This window comes from Halyomorpha halys, unplaced genomic scaffold (genome assembly GCF_000696795.3).
Source record: "Halyomorpha halys isolate HHAL.00 unplaced genomic scaffold, Hhal_1.1 Scaffold218.1, whole genome shotgun sequence".
In the NCBI taxonomy this organism is placed as follows: domain Eukaryota; kingdom Metazoa; phylum Arthropoda; class Insecta; order Hemiptera; family Pentatomidae; genus Halyomorpha; species Halyomorpha halys.
In genome coordinates, this window is record NW_027109445.1 from 599,166 (window position 1) to 617,277 (window position 18,112).

The following is an 18,112-nucleotide window of genomic DNA, read 5'->3' on the forward strand; positions in this document are numbered from 1 at the left end:
CACAATAATTAAGGTGGAATTAGAGTTGTCATTAGTGGGGAGAGGAAAACCTATCTGGGTTAATGCATTTGGTGGTAATTCAACCCAGGCTGTTCTTGTTGGATCTGGAGACTTCTTGTGTTGATCTCACCTATGGACCGATTATATCATAATTAAATAAAATATTATAAAATTAATGTCGTGTATTATATTTTGTATTATTTAATTGTTATATTTAATATTATAAATATGATTCTTTTTACATAGTGATGGAGAAAAATGAGTGATTCTGGTTAAAGATATATAACCTGACTCTGTGTAACCTTAAAGCCCAAACTCGAAAAATATAGGGAATTTTATAAATAAATAAAAAAAACTAGAGATTTCACAAATACATAAGTGAGTATACGTATGACACGTCCCAAACATATTTCTGTTTGTTTATCGATTTTTAATGTTGTATGATAATCGATAGTTATCAATAGTTCATTGAACCTGGTTTCTCAATTGTAAAATATCATTTATAGTGATCGTATTTATAATTTATTGCCTCTTAATACTCTGGAATGGGAAAGAAGAGTTAAAGTGTTTATATCATATTGAATTTTAACTAGGTATTTCTATGACCAACACTTTTAAACAAATGACGTGGAAAATCTGGATAAGTGAGGGGAAATACATAAAAAGCTTATAACTGATAATCTCCAGTGTCCAAAGTCCAAATGTTTAAAAATTAGACGGAATTCTTAATTCTGTATAACATTAAATGAATAATCTATCTTTATTCTGGGATGCTAGATCTTCTAGATGATAGAAGAAAAAGTATGTTGACAATATGAGCAGCATTCGTTTGATTACATTATGTAAATTTAAACAAAATTAAATAAAACAATTATATTTGAATAAATAAAATAAGAACCTGAGATAAAAAAGGATACATATTTGCAGAAGCACATATATAGATTGATGTTAATAAGAATTTTCGCCATTAAAATATAAACTTAACCGGTAGCCAGTTGATAGCTTTAACTCCTCTGACACGCCCCTGGAGTTAATCATAAGACCCTCATTTTTATGCTTCACTTTTCCTCGCAGTTTAATTCCTCGATTATACTCTTTCTTGTAGGAAATTCTTAATTTTTAATAATTTCTTCGTAGAGTAAAATAAGCGAATAATAAAGAACATAAAAATTCTGTTTGCAAAAAATATATAGAAATAAATAACTAAAATTATAGTAAAGATTACAACCAACAAATGTCAGAGGGGTAATTTTGTAAGGACTTTTGATAATGAGCAAATGGAGGTTTAATTTTACTGATTTGAATCAAATTAATAAGGCAAACTTACCGGGGGTATTTTTTATGAACAAGTATACAAAAGATTGTTTATCGAGGGGAAGGATGTATAATTGACCTTTAAATGATGTTAAAGAGGATGTTTTACGAATAGTTATGGGTAAAGAATTCCAAAATGAGGTAGCTCGGAAGATAAAGGATAATCAAAGGAAGGTCGGTTGAAATCTTGTATTTTATTGGATAAATAAACATGGGATAAGGAGATCGATTATATAGGAAGGCTTTTTGGATTTAAAAAAAAAATCTGTACCCTCACAACCCATTAAAGGTTATCTGCTTCTAAATACTTTGTAAGGAAGAACTGTTACTAGAACAACGTCTGTGCCAGGGGGTGACCATCAGATTTTTACTCTAATAAAGGGTACCCACTACATGAGGCTGGCTGTATCCCAAAAGACACCTGAACCCACAGGGCTACAGTGAAACAGATAATAATTATTAGCCACAACCAAATTCGAACCTGCGTCCTTGGAGTTAGTAATCCACTGCCTTACCAATGAGCTACTTTCTCTCTTTATGGTTCTTAAGTATAGGAATATGTATGCACTGAAAAGGTTTGTCTTGGGATACTATGATAGAACCAACTCGGAATAACAGTGAAAGATATGAGAACGTCTACTGAAGATGAATCTTATGAAGCAGTTCATTAATCTTTTCAATCTCATCTCGTGCTCGCTAGATAGTCATCCGTATACCAAACTTACCCATCCGTAGGGAAAGTTAAGAAGAATGAGATACTAGAACATGACAGGTACTTGAATTATTTCCTTAATCACGGAATCTTATTAGCTGTTTAAGGATGGATTTAGGGTTATTTGGGAAATATATTTATTCTACTTCTATGTTAGTTATTTATCGAACTGTTTTATTATTTCATCCGTTTGCTACTTTTGATTCACATTATTGACTAATTATTTACCTAGCGATTAATGATTAAGGACATCAAACAATAAATCTTGTTCATAATAATGGTTTTACACTTATAGCAAAAACAGGATGCATTTCGAAATGTTTTTATTAAAAAAAAAAAGAAAAAGAACCAAAAAAAAAAAAGGCGGACCTTAAGCTGTCATCAGTAGTTTCTACACAACTCACATTAGCTGAAAATTGGTCTTCAATAGTCCTTATTTATATGAAAGTATTTTTAAAAAAAAATCTAAATTTATCTGCTTCTAATAATATCTGGTTAATTGCATTTATATTACCATGTTATATAAATTATATATATGTTATGCACCATATTAAAACAAAGGGACGTACTTACTATGTAACCTACGATTTCTCAAGAACTACTACTTAGGTAATGTTAATACTTATTCAAATTTTAATAATATGTAAATCAAATAGAAATAAATTCTATATATGAAAATGTAATTATAATTTTAATGACACATTAGTTACTACTTAATATTTTTCAACTTCTAAAAGTCAAAAAATTAATATTTAAAAATAATTTCATTTTTATAATCTTTCTGAATCATACGTTCAAAAATTATTTTAGTTTTCATATGTAAGATAATTTTAAAATAATTGACATAATAACTAGTAATGATAAATAATTAGGATAAATTAAATTTTAATAATTTTAACTTTTGTTACCTAAAATGGCGTGATGTGTATGATAAAACCGAAGAAACTTAACTTCTTCCTTTCCCATATGGCTAGAGCGCGATGTGATCCTTGGTCTCCTAGCAAAGTTTTCGCTAGGTGTTCCGGTCGTGTGCCGCCGCTCTCCAGTATCTTATTCCTTGCAGTGTTCTGGCATTCTGCCTCACACAACCCTCCCATCTGTTTTGGCCGTCCTCTACTTCTATGTCGGTCGAGATTTCCATCTAGAATTCGTTTTGGAGTATTATGCATATTCATCGGAGCTACGTACTCAGCCCAACGAAGACGTCTTAACTTTATAAGCCTGATGATACTAACTTCCTTAAATAGCTCATATATTTTCACAATTTTCCGTCTTTTTTAGTGGTCACCAACTTTGATCGGACTAAATATTCATCGGAGTACCTTCATCTCCGTGCGTGTTGGGCACAGCTCCCAGTGCGCTCCGTTCGGAACGTTGTGGGTTCGATTACCACCTGAGTCAGTTAATATTTATTTTTTGAGGGTCCCGAAAAATGAATCTTGACACTCCTACCTTGATTAGTACGCGGTGGAAACTTGGAAGGTGGCCGCCAGGGTTGCAAAAAGGACCAGGAGGCCCACTTGCCGGACTTATTCCCTCCACGAAATACCAATACCAATCTTTCTCTCGAAAAAATAGGAGAAAGTGAGAAGTGGACGGATTAACTTCTTGTAAAGATGAAGTTCTCCTAGAAAGAATCTGGCTGGTGAGATGCTCCTATAGCCCAAATCAGCTCCAATCGGCCTGTAAGATTCTAAGATTCTGGTCAACGTTCTAAACCTCGAATGGGACAAACTCTACAAATCCTTCAACAGGGTGTGTTGTTCTGAGCCACATGTACGTACGCATTTACTTGGTTTTGTTTTGATTAATTTTCAGGTTCATCTCTTGAGCAGCTGGCTTGAGAAAATTAATTATAGTTACAAAAGATAGATCACATAGTACTATCATGATTCAACGAAAATCATAATTTCAGAGATGACGGCGAAAGATGATCATATTTACTGGGGCATCCAGTATAACTAAATTTAAAGTTATTTATTTTTTAATGTTCCAGAAACTTGAGACTTTGTTTTTGGAATCCTCCAATTAAAAAATATATATTAATTTCTCCACAAATATTTTATAACATTTTTTTTTTCCAGATCAATATCCTGTCTTCAGTAAAGAAGTATTTTAAGGTTAGTGATCTTATTTAAAAATATATATTATTTTTTATTTTAACTCGGTTTGCACCAGCATGCGTTAGGATTGAAGTTAATTATTAACTAAATTTGTCTAATATACGAGTTATGTTCACTTGAGTGTTGATGGGTAGATAAGATTGAGATAAAACAAATAGTTTCATTTTTATCCATTTGTATGAGATAAGAAAATAATTTTAAGATGGATAATTAAAATTATACAAAAACATCGATAAAAAATTAATGGCACAGATATCGAATGCATGTATATAAATGACTTTTAGTAAGCATTTAAAAAAAATTAAGGTCCTAGTAAATACACAGTAAAATATCTAGTTAAAAAAAGCAAAGAAAGATAAACGGCTTATAAATCATGCTATCTCATTTAATACTAATAATAAAATAAATAATATTTAGCGAAGCGTAAAAAATTGCTGGTTAAAAAATGTTCAGTGACGAGTGAAATTAAAAACGGGTTCATTCCAGTCTCAAAAAGCTACCTTGACTTCTTTTAGAAGTATAAGATCCATCTATAGTACTTTAAAATAGGATATATTTATATTCTCTCTCTCTCTCTCTCTCTCTCTATATATATAAATTTCTCTCTTTCCAAACATCGCCCAGAGACATGAAAACCAGACAATTTATTCCCATTATCAAAGCTTTTAACGAATATGTACAAACCATATCAGAGGCGTATATTTGCATTGGAACAAGGAAAATATATTAAGAACAACTATTTTAATATACCCAGTCTTTTCCGTTAGTTTAGAAAAAAATGTAATAAATAATGATTTTTTCTTTTTTATGCTCAAATATCAGTTATCACAAAATTTTAATATTTTTTAAAAAGTATTTATACCTTAATATACCTTGTTATTTTTCTATGATTGAGTATCTTACAGTATCAATCCATATGGAATTACTCAAAAGCTGAACTTTGAATATTTATGAAATTAATTATATTGATGAAATATCTAAATTGATTTTTTTTTCTAAACATTTCAAAATGGTAATTTTTATTTTTTGAGATTTTCATATTCTATTTTTATAATTTTCTGCTGAAGGCTGTAGGTTTGTTTAACCTACGTTTTGTATATCCATTTAAATCATCTTGTCTCAAGCCCAATCCTCTCGTAGAGCTTATATTTATTTATTTTTTATGACCCCCTTCCTGGTCATTTCTAACAAGCAGCAGGGGGGGGGGGAGTGTCATCTACAGGTTATCACCCTATTCTAACCGTAGTGGCTAGTCACTTTTTATTTCTTGGAACCTCTTCATGTAACCATTCATTTCATGTAACCTTCATGGAACCATAGAAATGAAAGTCTTCCTAGATTTCGTACCGGCGCTGCTGCTGTTACTACCCGTCAAAGTTGGTGCTTTAACTCGCTCGGCTACGAACGACCATAGAGCGTGTCCTATCAGGGATTCTTTCATTTCATTGTTTCAGGTTTTCTATGACTCCCTTCATCTTTTTATACTGTCTATTTCATCGAATGTACCTCCCTAGGTTATCTTCCTTCACGATTTTTTTTTGTTTATCCATCCACGTTTCTCCTCCATATCATCAAGAATGTTCCTTTAATATCCACCTTTTTTCTTATAATTATATATATATATTTTTTTTGTATCCATTGATAAATTAGTCAATTTCTGTTGCCATAATTTTCTTCCTATACTTTGCATAAATGTCTTTTGGCTTAGAAATAATTTTTTAAAAAAATTTATATCATATTTACATGATGTATTTTATGTATAGTTGTAAATATCAATAAATAAATTTTTTTAAAATTTATATCATGATACCAGGGAAACAATCCATAACATCCAGAAGATTATCAATAAAACACTGCCCAAAGAATCATGAATAAGACTATTCATTATTCATAGGACATGAAGAAGACAATTAGAAACAATTTCTGTAAAAGATATAACAATTCGTTCCTGCGACCAAGTCTGCTGTTGTTCGTAAAACTTTTTTAATAAGAAATTCTCATTTCTCTTTTGATTTACTAAGAGTAATATGAAAAAGGTATGTTGAAAAAAAATCTGTTCACTGAAGCCATTTCAACCTTCATAAATCCGATTCAGAGTTTTTTTTTTTGTTGTACGACATATTTGTTAGCGAACCATCAAGCTTCCAACAATCTACAAATCCAATACATGCCATCCCTTTGAGTGCAACCAATTTTGCTTTAATTACATTTTTTGCACCTGTCCAACCAGTCTTTTTTTTTTTTTTTTGTTGAGAACATAATTCCAATCAATACTTGTAGATATTGAGTGAAACATTTAAAGAGAGGGTATAAATTTGCCATTTTTTAATTTCACCAATTATAAGATCTATTTTTTTTTTCATTTTAAGAAAATATTAGAAGAGAATTTTTAGAAAAAAAAAATAATGCAGGTGAGTTCAACTGCTTGATGATTATATTTTCTCATTAGTAAGCTTCAAAAAGCTTTTAGTAGCTTATTAAAAGCTTTTTAGTAGCTTTTTTAAAGGCTTAGTTTGAGTATACCAACAATCGTTTTAAATATAATGGTAATACCAAACGCACTGGATTAATTAAGTAAGCTTTGATAAAGGATTGTTGAGTAATAATTTATGAATTTAGATTTTAAAAATTTTTAATTTTTTTAAGGGCTAATTGACCCGGCAATGCTTGGCTATTGCTATATTTGAGGATTTTTATAGATTAAATGAACACACATAGTATGATTTATATTATTGAATTTAATGATTAATTATATAAAACATATACGTATACTTTATTATTATGATAGGGTAACATAAATTGAGCCAGTTTATGCGATGACGTTTTTAGTATCTTTGTGCAGATTTGAACATTCCCTTATATATATATATATGAAGTAATAAGATGATAGCATAAATGATGAAGACTGACTTTGCTGTATCATCGTTAATACTAGTCCGATTTAGATGATTTTTTGTTAATCTTTGAGGCAATTTGATTATCTATTATATCGTCATGTATACATAAAATACAAGTAGTTTTTTTAATAACAACCCTCACTGTGTTTTAATAATAGTATTTATTTATTTTTAAAAAAAATCAGTCTCACTTATCAAAGTGAGGTAAATGACTTTTGAGGAGTGATACAATGTTGATTTTTGTTTTTAGCACCTCAAGAAACCCTTAAATACCAACTTTTGAAAAAATTTGAAAATAAAATTTTCCAGCCCGAAATTCTCGCCTAACATCCTGATTTTCTTACAAAAATCTAATAAACGGAAATAGCTTTAAAACGGCTTAACCAATCTACGCCAAACTTACAAACCGGGTCTATTTAAACAAATTAGAACCGGAGATAAAAAATAAAACGTGTGAAATATTTTCCCTAATTGAAACCCATAACTATAATCAAATATAAGTTTGATGCTGAAAGAGCAAACATTCAACTTTCTATGGGTTATATTTACGTATGGATCGGATAAAATGAAGAGGAGTTATAAACGATTATATGAAAAATAATGCCGGAGGAAAAAAAAGGCTCCAAATAAATCGAGGCGAAAAATTACTAATTTTTTTGAAAAATGGTATTTGGTACTTTGAGACGAAGCTAAAAAGGAATATGATTAGCTTTTTAAAAAAATGTGCTGGCCTGCTTTACCACGAGTCTTACGCTTAATTTTGTTCATAACTTTTACTGGAGAATCCGGGGATTTCATCATCTTTAAACCTTACCATGGGGAAATTTGACATTTTGAAAAAAAAAATACACGAAAATCAATCAACTAATAAAATAGTTTATTTTCAACAACGATTCGTCCATTCCCTTTTATGTACATAGATAGATTAATAATTAAACAGGCCAGTGACCTTTTAAACTGAGGACTTATCCGAAAGAACACTAAGTAAAGACATAAAAGCCAACGACTCTAAGCAGCATCTTAAGAACCCCAAATTAACAAAATAGACTAGCACCTTTGTAGGACTACTACATTTATTAAGTTAACTAATTACATTAAGCTACATAATGAACAGTAAGTGATTCACATATTGTTTATTATTTATTTTACTATTTTATTTCAAAATAACATTTTATTGATTCTAATTAAATTTTTATTGAAAATCAAAAACAATTATTCTATTGTATTATTTTCTAGATAAATTGATATTTTAAAATAAAGGGAAAATTTTATATTTAATTAAAATTTACCAGTTCGCCATGCCACTTTAATTATATGCACGAAAATTACTCTAACTTTATATATTTTCTGTACTTAACGTTTCAGATTTTCTTTTATTCTTGTAAATATGTATATTAGCAGAAATTGTACCTTTCCATTTATTATTTTTAGTTTAATTATATTTGATTTTTATCATTTTTGTTTTCTATTATTTATTATCAGAAGTGTTTGTCATCTTATATTTTATGATATGACATATCTTTTTTATTCTTAATTTAAAACAAATTTGATCTTTTTTTTCTCTCAAGTTTATTCTTTACAACTTTTCCATCGTTTCGACCCTCAGGCCATTCTCAAGGATACCTACTAAAGTTTTGTGAGTAAAGTAAAATTTTTTTATTTTTATATAAATGACATTGACGAAGCCATAGAAAACTTGATAGAATCTATAAGATTTTGCATATACGACTATCAGTAAAACTAATAATACCATACCTACTAACTTGCCACACAACATTCGCATCATATTAAAGGAAAAACGAAGAGCAAGAGCGAAGTGGCACAGGACTAGATACCCATCAGATAAAACACATTATAGTAAATTGACAAACAAACTTAAAAAATTCAAAACGCAAAATTTAATTAACTTAACTGACTACTGACAAATCTTTATGGACTTAACTTCAAGAATTTTAATCACCCACTTCTTGCTGAATATCAAACATGGACAAAATCGGACAAAGAAAAATCACAAATATTCGGTCAGCATCTTTCTAAAACCTTTGAGCCACACCCTGACATCTTTAATTCAACCAACCTTAAACACATTGAAAAAGTATTGAATACTCCACTCCAAATGACCCAGCCACCTAAAGCATTTCATCCATCAGAGATATCCAACATCATGCAGAATTTACCAACCCGCAAAGCTCCTGGTTATGACCTAATTACATCCCATGTTCTAAAACATCTTCCTCTAAAATCTGTTATATTCCTCACCTACATCTACAATGCTGTCCTCAGATCCGCATACTTTCCTGACCCATGGAAATTATCCATAATCAAAATGATTCCCAAACCTCGAAAGCCGCCAGAACACCCATCCTCTTACCTCCCTATCTCTCTGTTACCTATCATGGGAAAAATCCTTGAGAAACTTATCTTAAAACGCCTGTACCCCATCCTAGATTCCAACCACATAATTCCAGATTACCAGTTTGGATTCCGAACATCCCACCCCACAATCCAGCAATGCCATCGTGTGGTCGATGTAGTCTCGTCTTCATTGGAGCGTGGAATGTACTGCTCGGGAGTCTTTCTTGATGTAGAACAGGCTTTTGATCGAGTCTGGCACCCAGGACTGCTACACAAGATCCGTAAATTCCTACCCCCTACATATTATCTCATTATCCGTTCTTATCTGTCAGACATGTTATTTCAAGTAAATCACAACAGCGCTTATTCATCCCTGTCTCCTCAGTCTGCTCGTATACCTCAGGGTAGTATCCTTGGTCCTATCCTTTATACAGTTTTTAAAGCTGACATCCCAACCCATCCTAACACTATTCTCCCCACGTATGCCGATGACACATGCCTATTGTCAGTGAATAATGACCCTTCCATTGTATCCCAATCTCTCCAATCCCAGATCACCACCCTCGAAGAATGGTGCCAAAACTGGAGGATTAAAGTAAATTCCAATAAATCCCATCAATTCACATTTACCCTTCGTCGTAAACCTTCGTCTTGCCCTCCAGTATCTTTTAATAATACCCCACTTATTCCTGTTGAACAGATCCATTACTTAGGACTAAATCTGGACAAACGACTGACACGGAATCCTCATACAAGACTGAAAAGACAGGAAACTGCTCGTCGATTCCGACTATTACATCATTTACTAGACAAACGGTCCAAACTTCTAATCCATTACAAAAGACTGATCTACATGACTATTATAAGGCCTATTGGGACATACGGAGTTGAGCTATGGGGCTCCACTAAACCATCTAATTCCTCTCGAATCCAATCCTTACAGTCCAAAATCCTTCGTAAAATCCTTAATGCTCCTTACTTTGTCACAAATCAAATCATCCATCAGGACCTCAATGTCCCCTATGTTGCCGATTTGGCCAGAACCAGATGCCAATCCTTCCATAATAAACTTCCCAACAACCCAAACCAACTGATTTCTAACCTGGCTTCTCCTTCTTCTCCGTCTGAAAAGAAGATGGCCTCGAGATCATCTCCTTTTGAATTGTTTTTGGAGTTCTATCAATGGGTAGATTCTCCTCATGTCATTATATCGCTTACAGCAAATTTATTTGATGTGTATATATGTATACAGTTGTAAATATCAATAAATAAATTATTTTTATAAAAATATTGATTAGTAGTTATAACAACAATAGTAAAAATCAAGTTTAATAAATTTCTAAGATTTCAAATTAGAAAAGAGGGTTCATAAATTTCTGGCATGGGGAAGACAGTATTCAGCTTCTTCCCGGACTTTATGAGAGTATAGTAATTCACGGATAGAGATCTCACATCCAACTCCTTTTTTATCGCCTCGTCGTACTGATAAGCATGCCCACTGTAGTCTTATCTTTTATTACCTAAGACCGAGTTTATAGAGAGGCGTGCTTTAAATAGAAAGGAAGAAAGTAGAGAGTCTCTTGAAGAAAATTAAACTGTTTATTTCAGTGGAAGTTTTTATAGTGGATCCATAAAGATGTAGTGCTAAGTGAGGTCGATAGAGTGGCCTAAAAGAGTTATGAAATTTCTAGATCTATTCATTTTTCATTCCATTACGATCAAAAAAAATATATGCTCGTTATGTATTAAATATAATTATTTTTAAAAAAAATTATTTATTTGTGTATGTTAACATAAAAGATAAAGAATGTGATCAATATGTGTAATAAAGAAAATGTATAAATATCATTTCGTCTGTGGTTTTGTGCGTTAAAATTCTTCTAAAAAATAGATATCACCCCCGAATTATATCTTAAGTTAAATACCATGCTAAATTAAAATAATTGTAACTTGATCGATTTTATTTTTTTACTGAACATAAACTACCTAACCTAGCTTTTGTTTAATTTTTCAGTTTAGAATATTTTCAAAAATAACCAACACAACACACATAATTATCGGTTACAAACTTATAAATAGATTTAATTGCCACGTCATAAATAAATATTACCTTTTATTGAATAAATTTAAGTCTGTTTTTTTTAAAAATAATTAATAAAGAAGATATATAACTAAATGTTTAAAGCTTTGTCGTTTCGTTTGTGGTTTTGTGCTTTAAAAAACCTTAACAAAAGAAATATTAAACCAAATTGTAGCTGGTTTAATAAAAAGTTATACTAAAATGATTTAATGCAGATGATACCTGATCTATATTATCTATCTATTAATCTTAGTGATATAAGAAATATAATACTTTGATTTATTTTAATTAAATAATAAATATCATATAATAATTACAGTAATTAGATCTTAGTATTACTCCAACAAAATCTTTAATAGACTTTCTATAAAATTTATATTTTCCTGGATGAATAATTTATCGGTTATAATTATATTCATCATTTACAACTCTATTTAATGGCCTGATGATTTCGTATATCTGTCTACGCGAATGATTTTTATATATTTGTATCCAGTGACAGTTTTAGTTATAATATTTTTGTACAATTGCATTACTATTGAATATGACGAGTATTCGAATTATAGTTTATATTTCAGTATTCTTATATAAAACCTATTTGCGTTATTAGCATATTTTACATAATTACATGAGGTGAATAAAAAAAAATTCTCTTAGATAAATTCCTTTTTAAGCTAATCTTAATCCAGGAGCCGAAATATTTCCTTCTATTACAGCTGTAATTTTTTCGTTCGCGATTTCTCTCCATTCTTCGAGAACAATCGTAACAGGGAAATGAACGCCCTTGGGATTGGAGAACCAAAAAATCTTAGGATGAGAAAAAGATTAACGACAGGGATGAAGACTGGTACACAATACTTCCCCGGACAATGACTGCTTAATAATGGAACCCCGCGATCCTAAACAGGAACCCTAAAAGATCCTTTGTGGGTATCTAATGGACCAGTCTTCGACTCCTTCATTCCCTCCGATCCTTAGGAACAACCACTCCCTCCGCGGCTTATTCTTCCTCCTGGTACAAAAACTTAACGAAAAAAAATCGGCTTTAACCGCTACTTAACTTTAAAGCTGCTTTTAAAAAGTTATTCTATTGTAATTTGAAGAACTCTTGGTCAGTAAGTTTAATCCTCCAGTTATCACCTTAGTTTAATCTCATTTTACAATTACCCACTCGTTGTATTTACATAAAGACTGTAATAAAAATAACGCATTAAAAACTTGTTTTTATTTTAAGTCGTGAAAAAATATATGCTATTAATACTTTAAATGCTATAAATTTATAAAGACTATTTTTTATTTAACTTTTTAACTAAGGAAAAAATCATACTTTTATTAAAGATCTATACAGCCCCAGAACAGGCAGTAGTGAAGAGAATGATATAATTATTTTTTTTTGAGCTGCCATGTAATAAATATTGACTACGTGAATCAAACCCACTACGCTCTCAACCACAACCAGTAACTATATAGGACCGTTCGTAGCCGAGCGAGTTTAAGCGCTAACTTTGACAGGTTCGTGATTGTAGTGGAGCCGGTTTGAATCCTGTCTGAGGGAGTCGACTTTTATTTCTGCAACGGTCCCACGAAATGAAAAATTGACCCCTACCATGGTTAGAATAGGGTGATAACCTGTATATTATCCAACTATATAATCCTCAGAGTACTAGTTCCTAGTATTTAATTAGATTAAATGGATAGAAAAAATATAATAGTTACATTCTCCAGTCAGATAGTGTACAATATTTTGACTATTTGTTATAAACCTAAGTATTATTTCACTTTATTATTTGTAAGAATCTTCCCATCAGGAGGTTGACATTTTTAAAATCATTGTAATAAACGAATTCTATTGATTGATAGTTACCTACTTATTAATAACTTCTCACATTCGATATTTTACATTTATCCTAAGAGACTTACTTAGAATCCACACATTAGACTGAAACGACAAGAAACTGCTCGTAGATTCCGATTGCTACAACACTTACTCGACAAACGCTCTAAACTTCCCATTCACTACAAAAAATTAGTATATACTACGTTAATCAGACCAATTTGGACATATGGAATTGAGCTCTGGGGCTCCACAAAACCATCAAATTCTTCCCGCATCCAATCGTTACAATCCAAAATCCTACGTAAAATCTTTGATGCTCCTTATTACGTCACAAATAAACTCATTCACAAAGACCTTAACATCCCATTCGTTGCAGATTTAACCCAAGACAGATATGCGTCTTTTCATTCCAAACTCCTTAACCATCCTAACCCATTAATTCTTAATCTTTCATCCTTAACAATCCCTGATCCTAATCCTGCGAGGCGTCTGAAAAGAAGATGGCCATGGGACCTTCTAATTTAAATTAATGTTTGAAGTACCACCAATGGGTGGTTCCTTCCCAAAATTTTCAAGTGTATATGAAACATACAACGTATTATTTTGTACAGTTGTAAATTACATTAAATAAATAATTTTAAAAAAATTTATCCTAATTCGCTTGTTTGTATACTAAACCATTAACAAATAATGTAATACATCAATATGAGTAATCTGTTACAATGAGATGTACCTATTTTTTTCACCCTGGCAAAATATACCGGAACTTTGGTATTACAGCACATGACTCAACAATCCTGAGATGATTAACTAACACATCGACCGATGTTAAGATGTTTTTGTAATTTTTAAAAAATAATTATATGCATTATCTCACAAGATATAAAAATGGTAATTTCAAAACTTTTGCAGGAAATGTCGATTTTCGCCCCAATTTTAATCACGCGTTGGATTAATGCTATCGGGAGCGAAATTAAGGATTCCGAAAGTCTTTTATTTATTTTTTTTACATGTTAATTCAGATTTACTGTGAGTCAAAAAGCCACCCCCATCGATCAGATATAACTCACTACCCCCTCTCGTAAGGGGAGCGTGGACATGGATCCCACCCTGCTCATCGGCCCATTCAGCGACCGCTGACCGCTATATCGCTCTCGTTGAACATGAAAGGCTTGGGCTCATGGTCGGACAATATGTGTTCTCTGTTGAAGAATTCGCTTCAATCAATACCCCACTTGTATTTTCCACTTTAAATCACTGCAGAGGAACTGCACAGATATGAGATAAATACCAATCACAGAATAGAATATAAATTTGTAAAGCTTAGTATGTTAAATAAAAAATAAAGCAAAAAAATATATTTCTGGGAATCCTCAGCATTTTAAAATTAACTTCCCATAATTCCTAATTTATAATCTAAATTAATATACAGTAAAAAAAATAAATCTACAAATTTAAATAATATACGTACCCCAAATTCAGAAGCTATAATATGAAATGAAAAATCTATCTTTATTCCGGGTTAGTCCCCAGCATTTGTCAAAATGTATTTAAAACAAATAAAATAAAATAGTAAATATAAGAAGATGGTCAGGATTGCGGTAAAAAAAAAAGAACAAATAGTTTAACACTATTTTAATGTCCGACGTTTCGCCCCACTTTGCAGGGCTTCATCAGGGCTTTCAAAGCGGTGGGTTAAACAGCTGTTGAACAACCTTTTATACTGCCTAACCATGGTTGGGGATCAAAGTTTTTCATTTAGTGGGACCGCCACTCAATGAAAAAATTATACGCCCCAGGCCGGATCCAAACCGGCACCGCTAATAGACATCAGATTGATAAAATTATGTCTTAACCACTGAACTACGGGTGGTCCTAAAACAGCAATAATGATAAAATTAAAATAATAAAATGAAGTTATGCAAGATTATATATATTTATATTTTACGATTCTATTCAAGGATTTGTTTAATCAGAAATTTAAAAAAATACAATTGTGTTTTGACTATTACATCACTTACTAAACAAATGGTCTAAACTTTCAATCTATTACAAAATACTGATCTGCATAACTGTAATAAGGCCAATCTGGACATATGGTGTTGAGCTTTGGGTTCCACTAAACCCTTGAATTCCTCTCGTATCCAATCCTTACAATCCAAAATCCTTCGTAAAATCCTCAATGCTCCATGAAAGAAATTCTTTGAGATTAATTTGCGTTATCTTATTTAAATGAAGTTTGTAAAGTTCAATTTATCACTATCGTGGTTGTTTTGATTTTAATGCTATGGCATCTGTTTGGCCACGAAAGTGAATTTCAATTCACCGAACTTTATAAGTTTTGAGTTCGAGATGTGTTTTCTGACGAAATAGCCAATTATTTAAGAATTACCTTTTTACAATTATTTTAGTTTTATTTTTATTCATTTTTATTCGTACTTAATTATATTCTCCTTCCACTCTCCGTTAGTGTCACATGAATGCAGAATGTCAACAAGTCACATCTTATTTTTTTTTCCATGCATCATACTATTTTTTAAAAGCGTTATGTAACTTAAATAAATCGTTATAACCCAGCGACATACCACAAGATGGAATAACAATAATTATAAATAAAAGAGTGATAAAAAATCATAAAATCAACAAATTGATTTTATTTTGTTTATTTCTATAACAATTTGACTAATAAAAGATAAATACCTGTCGAACAGATCCGCTACCTTGGACTACATCTGGACAAACGACTAACCTGGAATCCTCACACAGGACTGGAAACTGCACGTCCTTCGACTATTACAGCACTTACTAAACAAATGGTCTAAACTTTCAATCTGTTACAAAATACTGATCTACATAACTGTAATAAGGCCAATCTGGACATACGGAGTTGAGCTTTGGGTTCCACTAAACCCTTGAATTCCTCTCGTATCCAATCCTTACAATCCAAAATCCTTCGTAAAATCCTCAATGCTCCTTACTTTGTCACAAATAAAATAATACATCATACAGTTTCTATCATCATCTAAAATCATACAGTTTCTAACCTTGCTATTCCATTCCTAACAATCCTCCGAGGCATCCTGAAAAGAAGATGGCTACAAAACCTACTAACTTAAAAATGTCATTAGAGTGCTACCACTCGGTAGTTTCTCTACACGCCTGTATCACTAATAAGCTAAAATAAATTTTACTGGATGTATGTATATAAATGTATAGTTGTAAATTGTAATAAAATTTTTTTTTCAAAATGTTTTGGTAATCTAGTCATATAGACCCTTCTTGGAGTTTTACAAATCCCAACTGTCCAATCAAACTGAGGACTTCAAGAGGGTCCAGTCACGTCTAATTCATCAAGCTGCAGTTAAGTCTGAAGGATTAGGCTGATTCTATGTTTCAGTTGTTACAGAGAAAAACATTTTTTTTTTGAGACTCTAAAATTGTTTACATTAAAATCCTATATATTCTAAAAAGGTCGATCATCAAACTTGATGATTTAATGATTATCTATACCATTGTATAGGTTTTAAAAATAAGTTAAAAAAATAAAATGAAGTTACTTAAAATAACTGTTTATAATGTCGCGGGTTAGTGAAATTTATATAGTTTTAAAGCCTATTAATAGGTAAGTTAGTAATAAGGTATTTATATGTCAGCGGTTGCGAAACGTTTTCCGCCGTGGCACGGTTTATGAGTTGAATCAAATTCGCGGACACCCTTGTCGTGCTAAAGGTTATTCTTAGAGCTGTTAAATATGTATGAAATAAAGAAAAACAATACAAAGTAAACACTGGAACGCAATGTATTTACATAACATAGCCATACTTTTGGGACACCCCAGTTGGAGAAACTTTTGGAGAACCACAAATATATATGTTTTCCCTTAAGACCAATCTCTCATAATGAAGGTCTGTGCCCTGTAAATTAAGGGATATATAATCCTAAGTTGTCTTATATTCATATTTCAATACATTTTTTATCTCAATTTACCATGAAATCGTTAAAATAATAATTAATTGATTACATTATCTACTATGATGATTGATCTGTTGATTATTTAGTCAACATAATGATTTAATTTTTTTTATTATTGTTTCATTTTTTTCACAATTCATTATTTTACTTTAAGGCACTGTTCATTAGTTAATAACTTTCAATTTTGGGCCATTGCTCCAACGCCTTCGAAATTCCACGAACCACGAAATTCCACGATTATTCAGTTTCAATAATTCAGATGATAGACGCCGGTGTACGCCCAGCAGATAAAGGTCTAGAAGCTCCTAAACTACCACGGCGCTTCAATATGTAAGTCCCCTCATATAATACCATGTGGTCGCCTCATACCATGTGGACTGAAGACCTAGGACATTAAAGAGAATAATCCTTTAAACCGTACTCGCCATTAAATTTAACTATATATTATTATTCATTGTAAAACTTGGAGTAATTTTTAATAACTTTCATTCATGCCTATAATATTTCTTAATATACTTTTTTTCACTGTAAATTTTCTCTCTCTTCCTTTTCTTTTTTTACCTCACCTACACCGTAGAAGCACTAAAGGCTATTATAATTTCTTGTAATTGTATTCTTAAAGAACTTGTCCTAGCATTAAAGAATATTATTAATAATAATAATTTATTTATAATCTTAAAATTCTTTCTTGAGACTGGCAATTTTTTACTAAATAATTCAAAACACTATCCAATTATAGTCTCAAAACCTTTATTTCTTTTACACGTCCAACGTTTCGGCCAATTCGGCCATCTTCAGAGACAATCTACTACAAAAAGTTTC

General features: G+C 31.4%; 1 protein-coding gene across 3 annotated transcripts in view; it reads left to right on the top strand.

The window, feature by feature from the left end:
• CCHa1-R (CCHamide-1 receptor) overlaps nt 1-18,112 on the top strand; it is a 475,427-nt gene that overhangs the window by 254,696 nt on the left and 202,619 nt on the right. For all 3 annotated transcript variants that reach the window (XM_067047617.1, XM_067047618.1, XM_014419094.3), the window contains one exon: nt 4,111-4,146. The gene's annotated coding sequence lies outside the window, so the exon portion shown is untranslated. The remainder of the gene's footprint in view (nt 1-4,110; nt 4,147-18,112) is intronic.